This window comes from Mycetomoellerius zeteki, unplaced genomic scaffold (genome assembly GCF_001594055.1).
Source record: "Mycetomoellerius zeteki isolate Tzet28-1 unplaced genomic scaffold, Tzet1.0 scaffold228, whole genome shotgun sequence".
NCBI lineage: Eukaryota > Metazoa > Arthropoda > Insecta > Hymenoptera > Formicidae > Mycetomoellerius > Mycetomoellerius zeteki.
The window spans coordinates 638,697-659,883 of NW_017257203.1; the positions used below are offsets into that span (position 1 = coordinate 638,697).

At 39.5% G+C, this 21,187-nt stretch overlaps 1 protein-coding gene across 19 annotated transcripts in view; it reads left to right on the plus strand.

The window, feature by feature from the left end:
- The window catches only part of LOC108723300 (bromodomain adjacent to zinc finger domain protein 2B), a 154,662-nt gene that overhangs the window by 68,931 nt on the left and 64,544 nt on the right, over positions 1-21,187 (plus strand). Inside the window, exon 1 of one of the 19 annotated variants that reach the window (XM_018448920.1) lies at positions 14,966-15,366. The exons of the other annotated variants lie outside the window; for them this stretch is intronic. The gene's annotated coding sequence lies outside the window, so the exon portion shown is untranslated. Of the gene's footprint in view, positions 1-14,965; positions 15,367-21,187 lie in introns of those variants that run through there. 19 annotated transcript variants of the gene reach the window in all.

Below are 21,187 nucleotides of genomic sequence, written 5' to 3' on the forward strand. Positions count from 1 at the left end.
ACTCTTAAAATTTAATCCTTTAAACTCTTCTCTATTCATTGTTAAATAAATATTTGTGTTACTGTTGATGTCTCGACATTTCGTCATTTGTTCTTTTACGTAAATGGCTAAAAAGACATCAGTGTGGCAGGACACTCCGTATATGTATCGGTAATACATACATCAAATTACATAACATACGCGTACCGTGTATGATATGTCAATAAATTCCTCTCGCGTTCAATTTCGCAGTAGCAAGAGGAAATGCTCGCAGAATATAAGGTCACATCGACCGTGTTCATATTAATGTTTCGAATAACAATACATAGAGTAAAGTTAACAGTTTTGTTGAAGTATCTAAAAATTTAGCTATATAGATATTATACATATCAAAAAATAATTTTGTTAGATCATCAAAATAATTATATGTAGCTTATATATTGATGACAATGCTGCAAAAAATTTTGACAATACTCATTTTGTACATAATTATTTTCAGATCTATATATCTCATTAAATTTTTAGATGTTTCAACAAAACCATCTATTTCGCATAAGAGATGTTTCTCGACAGAATTTTCATGTTATATCGAGAAAAAAGAAAAAATAGATATGTAATACGGTTACCACCTTTCCGGTTTTTAGTAGAAGATTCCGACTATTTGAATGAATTTCTGAAAAAATTTCCAGCTAATCGCTTAAAATTTTAATGATTTTTAAATGCGTCCATTTTTCATCGGTTTTGAAAAGAAATCTTTTCGACGGGAGAACTAAATTTAATGCTTTTTTTTTTAAAGAGACCTCTACAATGGAGTAATAACTGGCAGGTAAGATAACCGTCGATCTCCAGAAAAACACTAGTTCACACCGTCGTATAGTTGTAAAAAGTGACGAAGTCAGTCTGTAATTCCGTAATTATTTACAATGACAGCGCGGGTATTTCTATACGTTTACGGACTAACGCTTCCCTGCAGTTTGCATCTCGTGTGATTTTAACGTCGCGCCTCGTGCACATTTACCGCAACGATTTTAGCGCATAACGAGGGTTGCCCCCGCGCAATCATTTCGCGACGGTGCGATGACGCCCGCGATGTACGTATGCATATCGCACAGCGAATGCGGTCGGGTCGATACGTTCGGGTGAATGCTAGAATACGGGGGAGGTGAGTTTTCGATGGGTTGGACGGGAGATATGTACGAGAAATTTGGAATTCACCCGATGTAATAATCGAAGAGCCGTGCCATGATATTCCGCACATACGCGGTTTCATTATCCGGATTGGACAGACGGCGGCGTCGGCGTCAGCGTCAGCGTCAGCGTCGGCGTCGGCGTCGGCGTCGGACTCGTGAATTCGCTTGCCGTTATCCAGGTTAATTCCGAGTTTCCGTGATGCGAGTGCGTTTCAGAAGAATTATGTACACGTACGACACTTGTAATAGATATTACGAGCAGACACGAGATATTTCCGTGTATGTTCGGCGAACATCGTGGGCTCTGTCGTTCTATGCCGCTTGTGCATAAGCGCGGCTAAATTCATTCTTCGTCGCAGCTGACACGGGGTCTTCGCGTATCTATTTTGGTTTAATTCCGAGACACGCAGATCCGATCGGATTGAAGCTAAAGACTCACGTTTCAAGGAAAGCATAGCGATCGGGGACAATCGCCAGCTGAATTAGAAAAGTAAGTTGAAGCGAGTGAAAGTGGAGCAGTGATGGAATTTTTAACTTCATTTTCGATTTATTCTTCGCAGTTTCATTTATACAGTCTTGCACGAGAATATAATGTAAATTTTAAAAACTCTACGTGCAAAATTTATATATCTCCATCTTAATATGTGTAAAAATATATACTTTTCCTCATTATCACATATAATTTTTTAAATTTTCAAATAATTCACAGTAAAATGTTAATAAAACAAAAGCGCGATGAATTAAATATGGTTTTTGCTGTTAAATATTTAAGTCTGAAAATTGCTAATTCTATCTTATCTCTCTTTCTGCAACAATCACATAAGCACAAGAACGCGCGTCTTTATTATGTGTATTTTATACTTTTATGCTTTATTATTAAATGCGCGCGTAACAAATTATAATAAGCAGCCATATGCCTGAAGTTACGACGTCCGGCTATCTTCATAGAGGCGGACCGTGTAAATCGTCGCGATCGAGATCGAGTTTCCGTGACGTGAGAGCATTTCAGAGAAATTACATATGGGACGTTCGTTAAAGTGAACGTCATTGAAGAGCGATTTCTGTGTTATGGGATTCTTGTAAGTCAGACAATCCTCAGCAACAAAAGCAAAATGTGCTCATGGTTTATTAAAGCCTAATCTGATCGTGGATAATCGAGCAAAAGAGACCTTTCTCTATTGTCATCATGAAAATTTGCGGTAAAAATTTCAATGGCGCACGAAACGTTTCTTCTCCCCTTTCGTTGAAATAAAAAAACGGTTTGAGCACGAAAAAAAAATTAATGAGACTTATATCTATAATAATGATGTAAAATCGTTCTATTAACCGCACATAATCGATCATTAGGGGCTCGACTGCCACGTTCTCGACACAATTTTGTTATCTCGGTCAGATCACCGGTGACAGGAGGATAATGAACTTACAGCGGTTGTCAAACTATCCGATATACGCGATCGCATTCGCTGGTATCAAAACGTGTGGTATGTATGCGTCAATGTCTTAGGCAAATTAGATCAAGTTCAGCGCAAACTGTGCACCTAACCAACTAATCATTATTTCAACGTAATCATTTTGATAAATTACCATCGCAGACAAAAGCCTCATTAGGAACATAACGTTTATCTTCCAACATTAATGCTATGTTAATAGTTTAAGCACACAACGTTAAAATTATGATAAAGTATCAATATATTAATGTTTAACGAAGATATTTATTTTTAAAAATTATGCGTTTAATATTTTTCACGTGTGAATATGTGATCCAAATCTAAAAATTCCATTATCTCTCTCTCCATGTAGGTAAGATTATAACCGCAATTCTGATTCCTTGAAATATGTTTCTTCGCAATATTTAAAAAGAATATTGGATATTTCACACGTACAGGATATACTGGATTTGCTAATTTAGATTTGTCAAATTTGAACGTAACGATTCTAGAATAAATCATATCATATTTTAACTTTATTATTCGGAATGAATTCACAATTCGTAGCTAAATCGGGCTTTGTTCATGAAATGATGCCGAACGAATGTCATCGTGGCACGACGACGTTTCTGTGGATATCTCTGTATGCGTGCGTGTATGTTTGTACGTATCCGCCGCGTGTCCACGAAAAGAGGAGGGATACGCGTGGGGAGAGGAAAGGGAGGGAAGAGCGACGGATCAGAGCGAGAGAGAAAGAGAGAGGATAGGCAGGTAACGGAATCGAGTTTTACGCCATTCGATTCGTTCGCAGTGCGAGACACGTACGCGTTACTGGCGTCATCGTGCGTATGCACGCACGCACGCATGCACGCACGCACGCACGCACGTACGATCTTCGGTTATTCATCGCTGCGAGTCTGCCGTGTGTGCAGGTGCCGCCAGATATGGCCGTAAAAGTTTTATTTACTCGTTTACTACTGGCCCTAAAAAGCGCGGTAAATACCGGCCGAAGGAGGATCTGTAATTACGGCGATAAAATCTAAAATGCGGCAGCTCGCGATAAATGAGCGGCTTCTTCGGCCACGTTCGTTTTTCGCGCGCAGGCACTCTTTTGACAATAACGTTTAATAATAAAAATAATGACTCGATGCGATAAATCAATTATGCGAGTATCTAAGACTGTGATGACCTAGCCTCACGAATATCGAATGTTCAGTCCAAGGAATCGGGAGTTGATTTTAACGAGAATGAAAAATTTGTTCACGCATCGAAATTTCGTTCTCGAAACTCGTCATCGAATTTCGCAACAGATCAGTTTCCATAATCGATAAGTGTCAGTGCGGCGTGACGTGAAAATCGGCGCGCTTCTTCGTTAAACGCTCTTTGCATACTGATTGAGTAACAAGAAGTTTCACCGTCCGCGAACGCAAGAGCTCGTAACGATACGATTGGACGGAAGTGGCGGATCTCCATCCTTTCCTTTCTTCTTTTTCTTACAAGAAGACAGGGCGACTCGCTCCGACGACTTCTCGTTACGCTTCGCGAACATCTCTCGACACGACGAGTCCTTGTGAATAGTGTATCCGCCCTATAAGGATCATTCGCAGCAATAAAATCGAGTTTCGCCAGGTAAAGTCGTTCGAAACGAATAAATATCTCGAAAATATCGAACAGATTGCGCCTTCATAGACAGATGAATAACGGTACATCCAATTTGTGTATTGCATCCATACTTTAATCAACACATTTTGTTATGAGGTAAATATTTTCAGAAAATATGTTTTTATAGGATTCTCTTTTTAGAAATATTTAATACATATTTTTTTAATGAAAAAACAGCATAATATTCCAATTTAATATTTCTTATGCCACATATATTCTAGTTGTATAAAAAGACCATTGAAATAAATAAGTTAATTACTCCATGAAACAATTATTGTACAGTACAATAATTGTTGAAATAATATATAGTCAAAGAGAAAATCTTTATATTCTTTTGTATTTTTGAATGTAAAATTTAGGATTTTTTGTTAACTGTTACTTTCATAAATGACTATTATATTTATGAAAGTAGATTTTTCAATTTTAAAATTAGATCCATTAATTTAATGAGAATCATTATACAGATTTAATGCGTAAGAATATTGAGCATATTTACATCCTTTCCTCAAATACGCGTTATTACGCGGATAAACGACATCAAAAGAAAAATATATAATGAATTATATATCTACGTTAGTCGCTCTAAAAGTATGGTCTTCTCAAACAATGTTTGATATCGCGCAATGTACACTAAAAGTGGTATCGTTGCATTTTGCGGATGTAAGCACACCATTCCCCTGTTATCAGAATTGAAAGTGGCGTCCGCAGATGAGCGTTGCAGGGTATGAGCAGTAAGGCGGCGAGTAGCGGCGCAAAACTTTTATGCGGCCATGTTTCGGCATAATATACCCTGAGCAAAGTCTTACGATGCTTTGCTTCCGCGTGGAAAAGTCGAGGGGCCATTGTCGGAGAACCCGGCATAATCAGATTGTTCCGCAATAACGTGTTTTATAAATCACTTTAAATGAATTCAAATTCGACCACATCTTCGCAAAAATTCGTCTCCTATCGTTTTATAATGTTATCATTCCTTATGTAAAACACTTTAATAAATAGGCTGTAAATTTGAGTTTGTGAAACGTGCTCTCAGGAAATTGAATGTAAACAAGACTTTTTTTCTATCTGCTTCACTTCACTTCAGTTTCATCCCTGAAGGTCTGCAAATAGCTCATTGACATTCTCTCGTAATTGTGCGTGATAAGCTGTTCACGCCGATCTTTGTTGGTATTTTATTGACATTTTTATTCCGTTCGGAGGCTATCGTTTCCATCGTGCATTGGTCGAGGTTTCTCAGGCCTATCGGAACAATTCCCGTATGTATTGGAGTAACAGCTACGTACGGTACGCACGTTCTTGCATGCGCGTGAAATCGTGCCACCGTTCCGCTCGCGCGTTAGATGCGTCGCAAAAACTGGCGGTGCATCGCGATTACGAGATGCACCGCGCGCTGCCAGATACGCCGGGGCCTCGATCGCGCCCGTAATCAGCAGCACCGCACGTAAAGCCCCCTGTCAGACCGTGCGATATTCCCAACCTGTTTTCTTGCTGTTACGTTCACTCATTTTCTTGCCACGAGTTTCCTGGCTCTCGTTAGCGGCCTTCTCACTGCCCCGAGGCTCTGCGATCGATTTTCGACAATATCCTGGAAATAATTTAAGTAAAAGAAAAAAAAAACGTCGAAATATCGTTTTTGTACATCTGTTTGTATATCTGATAAAAATTCAAAGATATCGTTGAAAAATTTAATTTAACATATTTCACATGTCCCGAACGGTCCACTCAAATTTATATACCATACATTAATTTAACACAAGATGAATATGTCAAAAGGTAACGTAAATATTATTTAAGAAGATAAACACGAAAAAGGTAACACAGTCCGTAAACAAATCATGAAAGCATTCTTTTTCGGTAAAATTAATATTTATGATATGTTAAATTAACACACATTTTATTCATTCATCTTAGAATTTACGTTTTAAAACACATTATTTTTATGTTATTTATTCATTTATCGATAAATTGTTATTTTGACATTAAAAAATGTTGGATATCAATTCAACACAAACTATAAATAGTATAATCAGATTAAATTTAACATTCGAATATGTTAAAATATTCAACATAAAAGTTTAACAAGAACTTGAGTGAACTGTTTCCAACACAAATACGAAACGTTTTTTACTGTATACATTTCTGGATTAAGGACTATCGAAAAAAATTTGGCTTCGACTCAATCATTTTCGTTAATATCGTATAATTCTTCTTTGGTATACACGATGAAAAGTGTTACCGTTAATAAAATTATATTTTCGTTTCACATAATTCACTCGTGCGGATATTGATGAAAATTGAATTTAATTCTGCGCGTATAATACGTATATACCATTCATTAATTTTTCTCCGCGGATTTTGATCCCAGATGCAATACGGATAAACTCGCCGAACCAACATGTATAAAGGGGGAAATCGATCGTCGTTACAAATTTGTTCGTATTCGATATGGTGTGCATTATAATTAAATTGCATTTAATCGCAGTAATTTATATTACCGACAAAAGCGAATTTCTTTTTACTTATCACTGTAAAAACTGATCGTAATTGTATTATTACTGTAATGTAAGTATTTATGTCATAATAGCGCTGTGCTGTATCAACGATATCGTAATCATGTGTTTATGGTTCATGATGTTTAAAGCTCATCGTATTCATGACTCTTATCTTTTCATAGAGAGATTTATTATTGTTATCCAACTGCAGTGTTAAAACAAGGTAAGCCACATATATTGTGCTTTTCAATGTTTTAAGTGATGGATAACTTGGGAAAGAAAACATTTTACAAAACTTTAAAAATCTTTCGCTTAAAAGAACTATTCGAAGTCATTTAAAATCACTACATCGATATATTTCGATATCGTTGTATTGTACGACGTTTATACTACTGGAAATTAATATTATGAGCGTACAAATTTTTTGCTGTTTATACCTCGTGTATATTAATTTCGATCACCGCGAGAACGTATTTAGCGCTTATACAACTTCGTCATTTCCGCTGGAAGCGAATATCGAAATATTTTCCGACTGGGGGAGCGACCCGTATATATTCCCTGCATTAAATACCGCACGACCGAACGGATGGACGAACGAACGATTGCATTGGCAACAACGAACGGGAACGGAGCGTCTCGCGTTATCGACCCGCCCCGCCGCGCCGCGCCGCGCCGCACCGCACCGCGCCGCACCGCGCCGCCTGATATTTGGGACGAGGCTGACCGCTCGCTCGTTCGGCTGCCAAAACGCTTCTTTTTTCCTCCCCGGGCCCGAGAACTCCGGCACCAACGGAATCCGAGGGAGAAGACGGCGTCGCATCGCTCGCCAGCCTGCGCGAAACTGGTTTGCCCAGAGAAATCACGCTGAGTGGCTTCCAGAGAGCGTTTCGTGCTTTTAAGACCGGATCCATTCGGTCCGTCCATTCGAAGAGAACGTTCTCGCCAGACGAATGAAGGAACGAATGAACGAACGAACGAATGAACGAACGAACGAACGAACGAACGAACGAGCGAGCGAGCGAGCGAGCGGCCAATGCAATGTGACGCGACGCGACGCTCGTCGTCGACATTTCGGGCTTTCGAGCCCGCGAGGGTATCGATCGAGCTCGCGCGAACGAGCCCTTCTAACTTATTCAAGGTACCGCACGATCAGCACGCCGGTCTCCGCGTCCATTTTATTTACGACGACGACGACGACGACGACGACGGTGGCGACGGCGTTGAGGAGGCGAAGCCATGGGATGCGAGAACGTCGCGTTTACCGCATGCATCCCAGGGGAAAAAAAGAAAGGGACTTCTCGATAATATATATTTGCGACGAAAGAGACGAAAAAGTATGGCTGAAAAGCTCGATTTACATCGCAAAATGTCGTATTTGCGGAATAAGACGAACGTGTATACATATAATTCGTTATTACTCCAATACGTCAAAATTAATGAGGGAAATCGTTACTTGCAATTATACGGTTTTGCAAACGGAAGATACACTTCTAGTTTCGTTATATCTTCGATATAATCGAGATTGTTTCATTAAAATCTCATTTTGCAGTTGATGTGAAAAGGATAGCGAGAATAATTAACTATACAATTAGAGAGAGAGAGAGAGAGGGGGGGGAGGCCAATCGATATTTTGAAGCGAAGATAAACTTCCATTTTCGCTAAATAAAGCATTAACACCCGCTGCTAGAGTTCCCATTGCAACCTCGATTTGTGATTCAATTATTTAAACACAGCGATAATTATGTAAGAGCGAAGAGGGAGGTTTTGCTTTCGCGCAAGATCGCTGCAATTTATTTTTGGAAGAAATCCGAAGTAGTTTACGTCGATTAACGATGAGATTGATCTCGAATTCCAAACTGGTTGATCATTCGCTTGACGTCATTTACGAATAATTAAAGTATATATAATTTCAGCAGCTTAAACCAACGTTAATTTCTCTTTAATTGATGGCACAAGATTCTAATTATTTTTTCTCATCTACACTAATATTGATTTAGATTAGCATGAACTTGTACTTAATTTTCAAAGCTATTGATCGACAAGATAGAACTCATTGACTTTTACGTGATGGATAGGAATTAAGTGACAAAACAATTAATAACTTATTCGTAATAAATATTTATGCACTTCCTTCATACATGTGGTCTTGATCATCCCAGTGGAACGCGTGTTGCCGGAAACGGCTTTCGAGTTTAGCGTAGATTATTAGATGTTGCACTGTAGAGTCTATAATTCTACTGCACCTCTATGCAATCTCCGCAATATCATATCGACATTAGTATCTCAATTTGAAATTGTTGAGGTATGCTTTAAAAGATGTTAGCCGCGCTAGTTTTCATTTACGGTAATGTCCTTGTTATCGCGCTTACATACGCGAATAATGCTACAGAAAATTATATTTCGAATATGTAAATTGCGAATTTTAAGGCGATTATGCAGAAATGAATTAAAATAAAAAAAATCGTGTTCGAAAAAAAAAATATATATATCTATATTTTATATATTCGTGAAGGTATCATTGCGGATTTCAACGATGCATTTTTAACAAATAAAGGATAGGATATTTTTTCTAATAAAAATAAAAAATACTGAAATGTGGGGAGTCTTTTGTAAATGAATCTTCATGTTTTCACATATTTTAATTTATTTACAGAAATTGCATTAATTATTGTACAGTGCATATCGTAAAACATCGTACGTCCGTATTTCGATATTTCCGCAAAAATTGTTCACGTGCAAATAAATGTGTAGAGAGAAATTCTTTGTCGGATGACATTTTCGGGACATATTGCGCGGAAGATACTGCAGCGGGAGATTCCACAACGAACGATCTCGCGAGATACACACATGTAGTATTCGCGTACAGTATAATAAAATTTCGAACATTGCCGCGCGCAACGGCGTAGCGGAAACGGGCGGATTTTTGTCACCACGGCCGTTCATCGATAATGATGACTCCCGATGCGGCGCGTTCGCGGCGACCAATATCCACAAGCACACTGTATAAACACACTGACTAACGACCGAGCTAATTAAGCTTAATTACGGTTGTCCTGTCTATTAATTAATCCGTTGCCTCCCTCTCTACTCCGCGCACCTGTCATGAGTGCGAGCGACCGCCTCGGATGTCGGCCTTTTAAGGTGCATTTATATGTGGGCACGAGAGAGAAAGAGACAGAATGGATTTCGAATAGATTCGTTGTAGCGTAAACGGTGATTGAGAGCGAACGCGAACTCGATTGTTCGTGCTCGTTCCTATTGTTCTCCAGAGGTATTTCATATAACACTAACGACATTCGGCGGTGTCTTAATTATTAAAAAATATCATGAGGCAATAGCCAAAAATTAGGATTGTTGTGATATCGTAACTTCCAAGTTGTAAAAATCCGTTGAATGACATCATTACATCTCGCTATTATATCTCGCGATTCATCAACGTTTATTTAACGAGATCGAAAATGTAATTAATTATTATGTTCTAGTATAATGTAAAGGTATCAATAGCGGTTTGATAACATTTTGATTTTATTGAATAGTAAAATAACAAGGGAATCCATTTTACCAATAACATAATATTCAAGTCAAACTGTATCACTGGCCGGCAGATTTATTTGCAGTACAAGTTTATCTTTACACATCGCGTGTGGAAATATACGCGCTGTTAAATCGGTATTTCTCTTTGTCGTCATCGTAAGTACATTGTAACGAGATTCATGAATATTTAGTTAACTCGTGATTATAGAAGGGCGTCGGCACACGGCATAATCATAGGACAACACGCAACGTAAAAACCCTGATGAACCGATTGCGTAATTAAATGGTATCAAGAATACAATTCTAAAATTATTTGTATATCGTGATATTGTGTTGCATAAAAATAGATAAACGTTAAAACTAAGAAGATCGGAAGGAGTCATGTTATATAAAAAGACTTTATTTTTAAAGGGATTTTAAAAAAGAAGCAGATATAGTGTTCTAATTTCTGTTCTATTCTGATCCGGATTTGCAAGAATAAAATAATAATAATGCTATATTTTTACACTATTGAAGATACGCTTTATATTACAGAAAAGATCAAAATGTAAAAAAAGAATGTACACGGAGAGAATTTTCTCTTAAAATTTACCCTTAAAAATATGATAGTTGTGGTATAATATAATATTTTAAAGATTTTTACCACGTGCTTTAGTAAATTTTATCAAATTTATTTTATATTTTATTGTAGTTTTATTAATTAATGAGAGAGATTTACATAAAAAAAAAAAAATTCTTCGAAATACAATGTTGTCCCACGATTATTATATTTTCGGGGTAAACTCTAAGAAAAAATTCTCTCCGTGTAATAATTCTTTGATATTGTACACACTTTTTCGTAACACTAAATACAATTTTTAATTCATATATAATAATATGTTATTAATTTATGAAATATAATATAAAAAATTGAAATTTAATTTTAGCAATTTTTTAGATACGTTGGAATTACCATTTCTCGTGACGCTGGCTTTTAATTATCGCTTCACTCGTTAGTGAATCAAATGATAATCGGACGAACGTAAAGAGCGCGTCTTTCTGGGAGGATTGTCGTGCGTCAAGCTCGGATAATAAATCCGCGGTGGCGGGGACCACAGGACGAAGCGTCAAATAAACGTGCCCCGACGAAGCCGAATCGATCTTCTGCCTCGGCTGTCTCCCCTTCTCTTTCGACCCCTCGCGCTAATTCGTATTCTCCGCCAGTTGCAACGCGCGTCGGTTGCAGTTCTGGAGACACTCGAGTAGGAACCTGACCAGTTCTCTACCCCGAATCGACAGAAATTCTTTTTAGTAAGTATAATTCACGTAAAGTCATATATATGTAATAACGTTAGAGGTCTTCGGTCTTAATTGTTAATCGTTTCTTCTAATCAATTCAAACTCTCAAAGATAAGCTTTCATAAATAAACATAGAACGATTTCTAAGTGATAAAATCGATGAAAGAACTTTAAGTTAGAATCAAGCGTTTTAAACTGCTATAAAAAATCAATGCGTTTTACTGAAAGGTTTTTAGAAGTTAATCCGCGTAAGTGCGCACGCCTTTACGCGTCTTTTAAAGGTACTTTCTGTTTGTGTCCCACGCGCATTCCTCTTCCTTCCTTCCTTCGCGATCTTAACGCCGCGGTCGGGTGCACGCGTTGCGTTGGATCTGCAGATCGAGATCATCGACATCCTCGCCGCCGGGGAAAAGGCTGACGGCGGAAGAGGCTGCTCGTTTTATCGTTAGTGCCTCGTTCGTGGAACACGTTCCACGGCCGGACAACCTCGGAATGTTTGCATTCCTTACTCCTCGTTCCTTATCTTCTCGATGACCATCCTCGGCGATCGCGGTAGCACATTTTCCATTTACACCTTTTTAATGTGCATTGCATCTTTTATATAGAAATTAGCGATGAATAACACCGCAGTGTAACAAAATTAAAAGTTAACAATTAGATTATAGAATGTCTGATTATTTTTATTTGAGTAGCTTCTTTATTTATGACGAATTTAGGCTGCTCTGTATATCATTATATTATCTTTTACCCTTCGTAGTTATACATTGGGTGTTTTTTAACCCAGACGAAATTTCACTTTCAAATTTCTTGGCACAAGTTTCAATTTTTATTAAATAAAATTAATAAAATTAATTATTTAATAAAAATTCTAGGCTTTTTAAAAAAATCTAAAAAAATTCAAGATTGCTTTTCAATATCTCTATTATATTGCCAAATAGTTAATTAATTGTTACATAACTATTTGGCAATATAATAAAGATATTGAACAGCAATCCTGAATTTTTTTAGATTTTTTAAAGCCTAGAACACAGTAAAAAAATTTAGGCTGGGCAAATAAGAGCGCCTACAGAGTAAAGTAAAAATATATATGTGTCTACGAAGGGTTGACAGCAAAAGTTGTCTGCTTCGTCAATAAAACTTCTCGAACGGCACTGAAAGTTTATGAATATATTTATATTTATCGAATAATTTATGTTCAAAAGTAGTTCATTAATTTCCTTAATCATGCGAAAAAACCTCAACGTGTCACTTCACCACGATACTACTACTAATAACGCGGTCAGTTGAAAGAGGAAAAAGATGACGGCGGCGCGTAGAGTTAATACCCCTTTTTACGGCATCGTTGGCCCGAGAGATTTAGCGGTTACACCCCGTAGTACATCGTAAAGTTCGAACACACGAGGGGGAGGAGAGGAGTGGAAAAGAGACGGCATGAAGGGGACCGAACAGGCAGGCAGACGGGCTTCGATCGAACTTCTCGCTCACGAAATAATCCGCAGGTCCACCGGTTTCACATCGAGCGCCCTGACGTGTATCCCCCTCCTCTACCAAACCCTCTTCCTCGTCCTTTTTTTCCCTCGTGCGCCCTTAGCCCCTTAGTACAATATCCCTTGGTTTCGAATCCGTGCGCTCGAGTCCGACCGCCCGATGCCGTGCGCAACTTGACTGCACGCGCGTGCATATCGCACCGTGGCCGCCGTAGTGCTTCGGTAAGCTCGTAGGGTGAGGCGGAAGGCACCGCACGCATATTTCCGAGCGTGACGCACCTTGGACGCTGGGCTTGGCTCGAAAGATATCGCGTTGCTGCTTTCTCTCTCTCTCTCTCGTTTACGCGCACGTGCGCGCGTGTGCGCCTGCATACATCTCTTCTTTTTTTCTGCCTCCGACGCGGGAGTGTGCGTGCGTGTGGTACGTACGCGTGTGCGCATACGGGGTGTCTCGAGCCGTATCGCGTCTCCTTCACCTCTAACTGCTTTCGATCGAATTCGAGATCGCACCTTCGTAGTGGATTCGGTCGCGTAGAGGACAGCGCTGGGGTTCATTGCACCTTGACCGCATGCACGCGTCTTTGTTTGTTTCGTGCGAAGTGAATTTTCTCATGGAGATAAAACGGTAGCGCAAGCCGGCGGTAAAATAGTGAATCCTCGAATTCGGAACGAATCGGAGCACGCGAATTCTTTCATTTATATTCTCGTTTAAAAGTTTTTATACGTCACACTCGATTTTTTGTATCATTTATGTTCTCCATTCGACGATTATCGCTCTCTCGGCTCTCTCTTCCTCATCTATCACGGTTATAACTCTCGGGACACCCCGTACATGCTCGTGCGAGAGCGTGCATCGGCGTCGTGCACAAGGAGACGAAAGGAGCGCGAGGCAAGACGGAGACCGCAGAACGGGAGAGAACGAAGGGGACACGGAAAGGAACAGAGAGAGAGAGAGAGAGAGAGAGAGAGAGAGAGTATGGTGTGGTGAAAAAAAGGGAGCGAGAGACACGATGCGACACGCACGGAGTGTAAACGGATACACGGCGCACACGATTAACCGCGTCGCGTCGCGCCGCACCGCGCCGTCGTGCCGGTTCGTCGTTTCAGTCGGAGGAGTCTTTATACGACTGCGCCAGGCCGCTCTTTGCCGGCTGCCAACCGGTACGTTAACCGTCGAATAACCGGCAGTGGCCGCGCTCGCACTGTCGACGTGTGGAGTGTCCCTCGCCGTTCGTGAATTCCTCGAGTGAATTGGTATGAATCTCTCGTCTACGCGAACGTCAGCATGTTAATGATCGTTAAGTCTGTTTTCTGTGGCTTAATTAGTGTATACTTTTGGAACTTTAAAGTTAGATAGGTGTGTGTTTGATATTGGGATATTCTATATAATGCAGTTTAGTGCAGAAATAAAAAATAGACCTTTTGAGTCACGAGTGATTGAAAGTAACGAAGTGTTGGAGTGTTAATTATTGTGAAACATATTTAAAAGCTCGCCAATACCACGGATGAGAAATGATCGTGATGTATTAAGATGTTTCGTGATGAAATCAAATTTGGATGATAGATTTCAGCAAATTTATCTTGAACGAACGGTGATCTGTAGAACGTAGTTATGACGATTAGAGATTGAGTGAAATAACACGCGACGCAGCTGTTGGTAAGTCTCTGGACTATGAATTGTTTAACGAAGAAAGAGCCTTGAAGAGATAGTCTCGTGAAGAAAATTCTCGACATACACCAGCATGCGCAGTGCACACGGACTGTTTTACAAATGCAGAAAGTTTGCAATCTCGGTAACGGAAAATCGAGCTCGCAGCACCGTGCTATCTCCCTCTAATCTCCCCGTGCGCTCTTAATATCGCCGCTCTTGCATATTCGCTTAATATCTGCTTTAAAAAAAAACTGGGGAATTACGAAATTCCTCGCGCATACCGCGCGTCGTGTTGAAAGAAGTCGACGAAGATTATACGTCGTGTTTTGTAAGCAACTCTGTGTGTTAATTATGTTACACCAACGTGACACCATACCACTCTCGGCTTCCGGTCGCAACCAATTTCTACACGGTAATTGATTCGAGATGGTCGTGCGAATGCATTATTACCGCGCTGGACGTAACTTTTAATCGCGCTGACAACGAGTGACAACGAGTTATTGTTAATGCAAATAATATCAGTGTAAATAATTATAATATGCTAACTTGTGTCAATCGTGGATATTAATCATCCTCCTAAATTCGTTTCGCGCTGAGGAACATTAGAGGTCAACACAACCTGTTGCACTTTAGCCGAGACATACTGCCGATTTAAATAATTGCTCATTAGTAAGTATATATATGTTTTATTTTGTTTTTTCAGTCTTCCAACGCAAAGAAAAATTCCTGATTTATTTTGCTTTACATCGATGAGTATATATTGTGTATCATCGCATATTACATCGAGCAAAATATTTCAAGAACAGTCCACGTTGATGACTAGATTCCACTTTACCAATTATTTTCATACAGACTTATTCTACCGTTAATAATTAGCCCGAATACACGTATGGAATACATCCATTTACTATCTGCTTTAAAACTCGCGTTCCGTCGAAAACGAGATATCTCGAATTATATGTATTCGCATGTCGAAGTTAAAAGCTCACACGGGGTGTAAATTTTATCATTTTATAATGAAGCGTACGAATAATTTCCTCGACAAATATTACATTGTACGGAGGATGTTCTAGATTTCTCACATTTATTTTATTACCAAAAACGCTTTATTTAATATCGCCAAAAATTTTAATAACCGCATCACTTGTTTATGCATTGAAATGAAAATTTCCCTGCCGTTTCTATTTTAAACTTATTGTATTAGTATTCGCCGCATTCCCGTTTTCGGGGAAAGCCCCGCGAAGGGAGACACGTTTGTTGGAAGGGATCGGCAGTGTCGTAAAATCGGAACGATGGCGTCGTGACTTGTCGCGGATAATTTCGCGACGAGAATACTCGCGATGCACCTGGAAGTATACGTCGCGCCAGGTCTCGAACGGCTGTAACGTCTGCCGCGGTCTTTGACCTCTTGCCTGGTGCAACCCAGAAGCCCGCGACGAGACTGCATCGTTCTCAAATCGGTGCGCGAATCGAGTAACGGAAATGGAACATACTAAAAGTGCCATTGGCTTTTTATCTATTTAAACCTTTTATTTATTCTGGATGTCGCTCCGCGTGACGTCCATCGCTAACGATGCATGTGAAGAGGGAGATGCGGCAGAAAAATCGCGCAGAAATATTCGAAGCGTGCTTTTAACTGTAAAAAACTTCATCTTTCATTAAATAAACCTTCATGTGCGTTTCAAAGCGTAATTTTTTAATCGCGAGTGATCCGAGAGTTTCCACGAGGAGTTCGGAATCGTATTTTGTGGTTATCGCAATGAGAAAAGTATCGGATCTATGCTGAGAATTTTGTTAGCTAGGCGAGGCCGCGTTTTGGCCTCGAAAACGGTAGAAAGTGAAAAAAAAAAAAATTCTATCGCCGCGAGCCGATTGCCAAAGTGCATTTCGGCCGTAATGCAATGCGCCCTCCATTACGGTTATGATTTAACAAGCGTTTGCGGCATACCTCGCGTGCGTGCGTCGCGAGGAAAACATGTAGGGAATGGCGCGTATTCTGCGTTCGACGAACTTCTCTCATAAACGGCATAAATGCGGCACGAAAGTTGCCGCTGGCTGGTGCTCGTTTCGCGCAATCGCCTGCGGTGATGCGAGCAGTCGCGTTGTCGATATTGCGAACGGTACCCCGGTCGAGGAAGAGGAAAACGCATAAATTAGGATGACAATTATTACGGAGCGGCTCACGAAGTTCGCAATGACAGGTAATTAATCTACGAAGGATCGTGAAAAATCTGTTGCTCGCAAAATACCCAGAGTTGCCACGAAATTGGAAATGTTAGGGAAATTGAAAACTGTGAGAGAGAGGTCACGGAATTTGTTACCAAATTTTTTAGAAAATTAAAATTTTTGACTTCAAAGAAGTTTAATATAAACATATATATCACCTCTACGCAGTTTTGGAATACTACCAACTTAGCAATTAAATTCAAGCACTGTCAACAACAGTAATTTACATTGCTGTTAAATTGCTGCCTCAACAAAATATTTGATATTTTCCAAATCAAATTGAAAATACAAAAAAATTCAAAATATTATTGAAAACATCACAGAAAGGGAAAATCATGAAATTTTGTGTCTGAAAAAATTATGGAATTTTAGGATGAGGAATTTGTGACAATCCTGAATTACCGCTCGATCTATAAGCAATCATGAACTATATGCGAAAATGAGCTGGAAAAGTAAGAAAAAAATATGCTGCTGTAAAATAGTTTTGCGGTATTTTCACAACACATCATTGCGGCTTGCGATTTTTCGTTTAATCCTCAATAGCGATACTCGTATAATAAGCTTATATGCTTCATCTTAATTCTGACGTTTCGTTCTTTTTATTGCTGCGCAACGATAACACGTGGATACATCCTCCGTGTTCGTTCGCTCCTATTTCAAAAGGGAAAAAAGAACGTTCGACATCGGGATCGAAGTGCAATTTCTTTTCTACCCTTACATTTTATTTTCATATCTCATTGTGTCGCTAAAGCATCGCGTGGAGAACTCGGTGCCGTGCACCGACGACGGTGTGACGGTTTCGCGTTTTTGCAATGTGGAGACGCCGGCTTTCGCGTGCTCGCGTGACCCGCGACACATCGCTTGATAACGGGGGAAAGGGGGACATGGGAGGGAGAAAGTGCTAACTCACATTAATTGCGTTTTGAGGCGAACGCGAGCGAAAAGTTTGATTAAATTCACCGCTTTCGTTTCTCAAGATTCTTAAGCACTTTATCTATCGTACGTAATTATCCGTCTCGTAATAAGTCGTTGTAAGAAAATACGTTGCCTAATGCCAATGTGTCGTTAAATCATTCAACTGGCGGAGATTATGCTGTTATTTCTAATGAGAATCTAGAGCAAGCAAAGCTCGTACGTTTTGAGAATTAATTCTAATTCTTCACTTGTTTTCCTGACGGATTATGTATCATAAAAAATATATAGATTGTGTGTGTGAGAGAGAGACTTAATAATAACGATCTCACATCTTCAAATAATTATTTTCTGGATAATTTATACTATCGTATACAGATTAGAATTTTTTTCTTCAAAATATTGATTTTTAATCAAGCCACTTCATTCCAATTTTCCATCAGCAGTTTAATGTACACTTAAATAATGTATACTGAATGCAACGTTGAGCTTTTTATAAACAGCGATTGGCGCGTAACGCAACGTTATTGCAGTTTGAATAATTTAATGAGATCCAACGCATGTATAATATTCTTGATAATAAGCGGTTCGATTTACGGTACTCTTAACGCGCCCAATAAACCGCATACTGCGTATGTAAACGTCCAAGGAGTAGTTTATGATTGGTTTTAATTACGATGATGTTCGCATACGTAATGCAAATGAAAATGCGAAAATGTTTTTACAACGTAGTTTCTATTATCGATTGTAATTGAAGATTTCATAGGATTTGTTCGTACAAATAAAACCTACACTGTTAAATCTATAGTGTCAAATTTAACCTAATTTAAGTCGTCACTGCTCCTACTCAATATATCGTTATTTTATACAAAAACAATGGTCAAATTTAAAACTATATAGTGTCAATTTGACACCACATAGCGTCAATTTGACACCACATAGCGTCAAAGCACTATATAGTGTCAAATTTAACTGTTATTTTATACGTTTGTACAAAATAACGATATATTGAGTAGGAGAAATGGCGATTTAATTTAGATTAAATTTGATACTAAATTTAACAGTGAAAAAAGAACGCAACAATGTGTATTTAGTTTTAATAAATTTAATTAATTGCGTTAGATTGGGAGTACATTGATCACACAGGAATTTTAAAATTAATTTCATTCAGATACTATTTAAAAAATATTCAAAAGAAATGATTTTTTATGCTACTCTCATGACTAAATTTATATTTTTTACCGAGTCATTAGCGATTTCCTCTCGATTTGTTTGGATGGATAATCTTGGATAGCATTTATTTATCTTACTTGTATCTTAATGTCATCGAATATCTTTCGACTTCCTGAAAAATAAAAAATTTCGAGTAAATATTTTTTCTCTCTAAATTTTTTCTCTCTAAATAGATCTTATCTAAAGATTGACTAAAAAAGAAGATATTTTGTAATATTGAATACTAACAATTTATTTCCGTATTAAATATTGATTTTGTGTTTATAATATTATCTCAAGATTATTTTACGATATTTTTTCACACAAATAGATCTTGTTTAATATCTATTCAGAAGATACTATTGAAATCAGTCTTCCATACATTTGATCAGTCAACGCCAAAAATTGCTAGAAAACTCGCAGTTGATCGTCAGGAGACGAGAAATGGAACGTAAACTGGCGCGCTTTTCTCGGGGACTAGTCTTGATTTAGCGACGAGAACGAGGGAAGCCGAAGGTCGACAGAGAACCGTGGAGAATCCAGGCCTTCTAGGACGTGTTCAGAACAACGTTTGGTAGAAGCCTTACGTTTAACCGCGCTCCGCCTCGATCGCGTTCATCGAGGAGGAGAGCGCCGCGCCGCTTGTTTTTGTTCACGTGGCGCGCGCACGGGCGGCCTCCGGCCACGCACGACACACACACATACACAAGCAGCCGACACGTAAAGGCGAATTTACACGGTTCGTTCCTTGACGGTGATCATACCGAGTGAATCATCCGCAGCGAACGAGCTGAGACGCGTATTGTCGGCGACAGTCTGTCCGACAGCGAACGACACGTCGCGGCGTCAGTTTCGTCGATGATTCCTCGTAATCCTAAATTCACTAAGCTGGAGAGGACGAACTTGTAATTATAATACGTTGCAATTAAAACAGCATCGCAAATAGGGAGCTGACTGTGTATCTTGAAACGAGATGAAAATTATACATAAGTGAGCAAATTCACCAGATATTAATCAATAAAATTATAAATAGTAAATTCGCTCATTTTTGTAATTTTCACAAAGTTGTGAGATGGATAATCAAATCCCAAGACTGTTCCAAAATTTACTGAAAATCTGTAGTTTACATTACGTGCACTATAGATTTCAGTATTGGCAATAAATTTTGGAATACAACTCATATATAGAAAGTTGTAAGATTTTTAAAATAATTCGTTCGATAAAAGAGAAGTAGAATGACAGAGGGAGAGAGAGAGAGAAATATTTATTATATATTCTAGATGAATTGCAATTGTCACGGATAATTGCAGAGATTCTTCGTTTGCTATAACATTCAAGATCGATTTTCGAAGTGAGAATAGATCAAGAGACAAAAGGTGTGTTCTCTCAGCGAGAGTATATCCCTTTTAACTCTTGGTCTTTTCTTACTTCGATCGAGACCATCTGTCTGTCAAAAGCGTATCGTGTAAATTCGCCTTAAACATCAACGATCCTACGTCTCTCAGCGTCAGAACCCTCGTCGCGGCCGTCAACCAGCAGCAGCGGGCGAGACGGTGGCAACGGAAAGGACAGGGATGAGGAGGAGGGGGAGGATGAGGAAAGGGGGGATACGACAATGCCCCACCCCGGTTTCTGGTATCGATCTGCCGCAACGAAAGTCGAGATACCAGCGTTGGAAGTATCAGCCGGACGGATAAGTCCGAATTATATCGGAGCGATATATATATACATATATAAATGCGTGTACACATACGTGCCTATATATCCCTCCGCGTGTAATATGGCCGCGTGTATGGCCACACCGTGGGTCCTTCCAGCTGCTACCTGACTCGACGAAGGCCAACCCGGTCTCGCTGAACAACTTTTGTTTCGAAAATGTCGGTTGCCCGCGCTCCTCTCTCGGGCCGACGTTACTGAGAGCCGAGCTGAGCCGAGCCGAAAACGGTCGCGTTATCGCCACGCCGGAAATTATTCCTGCCGGTAGATCGACGAGCGCGCGTCGCGTTCGCAGCGCGTCGCGTCGTGGCGTTCGCCGTCCGGCGTGGAACGCAGTCGGAAGGAAGCGGTTACGAAGCGATGACTGGCTTGGTGCAAGTCCGTGGAGTGCGCGTGTTCGACGATAGACCGTGATAAACCGGAT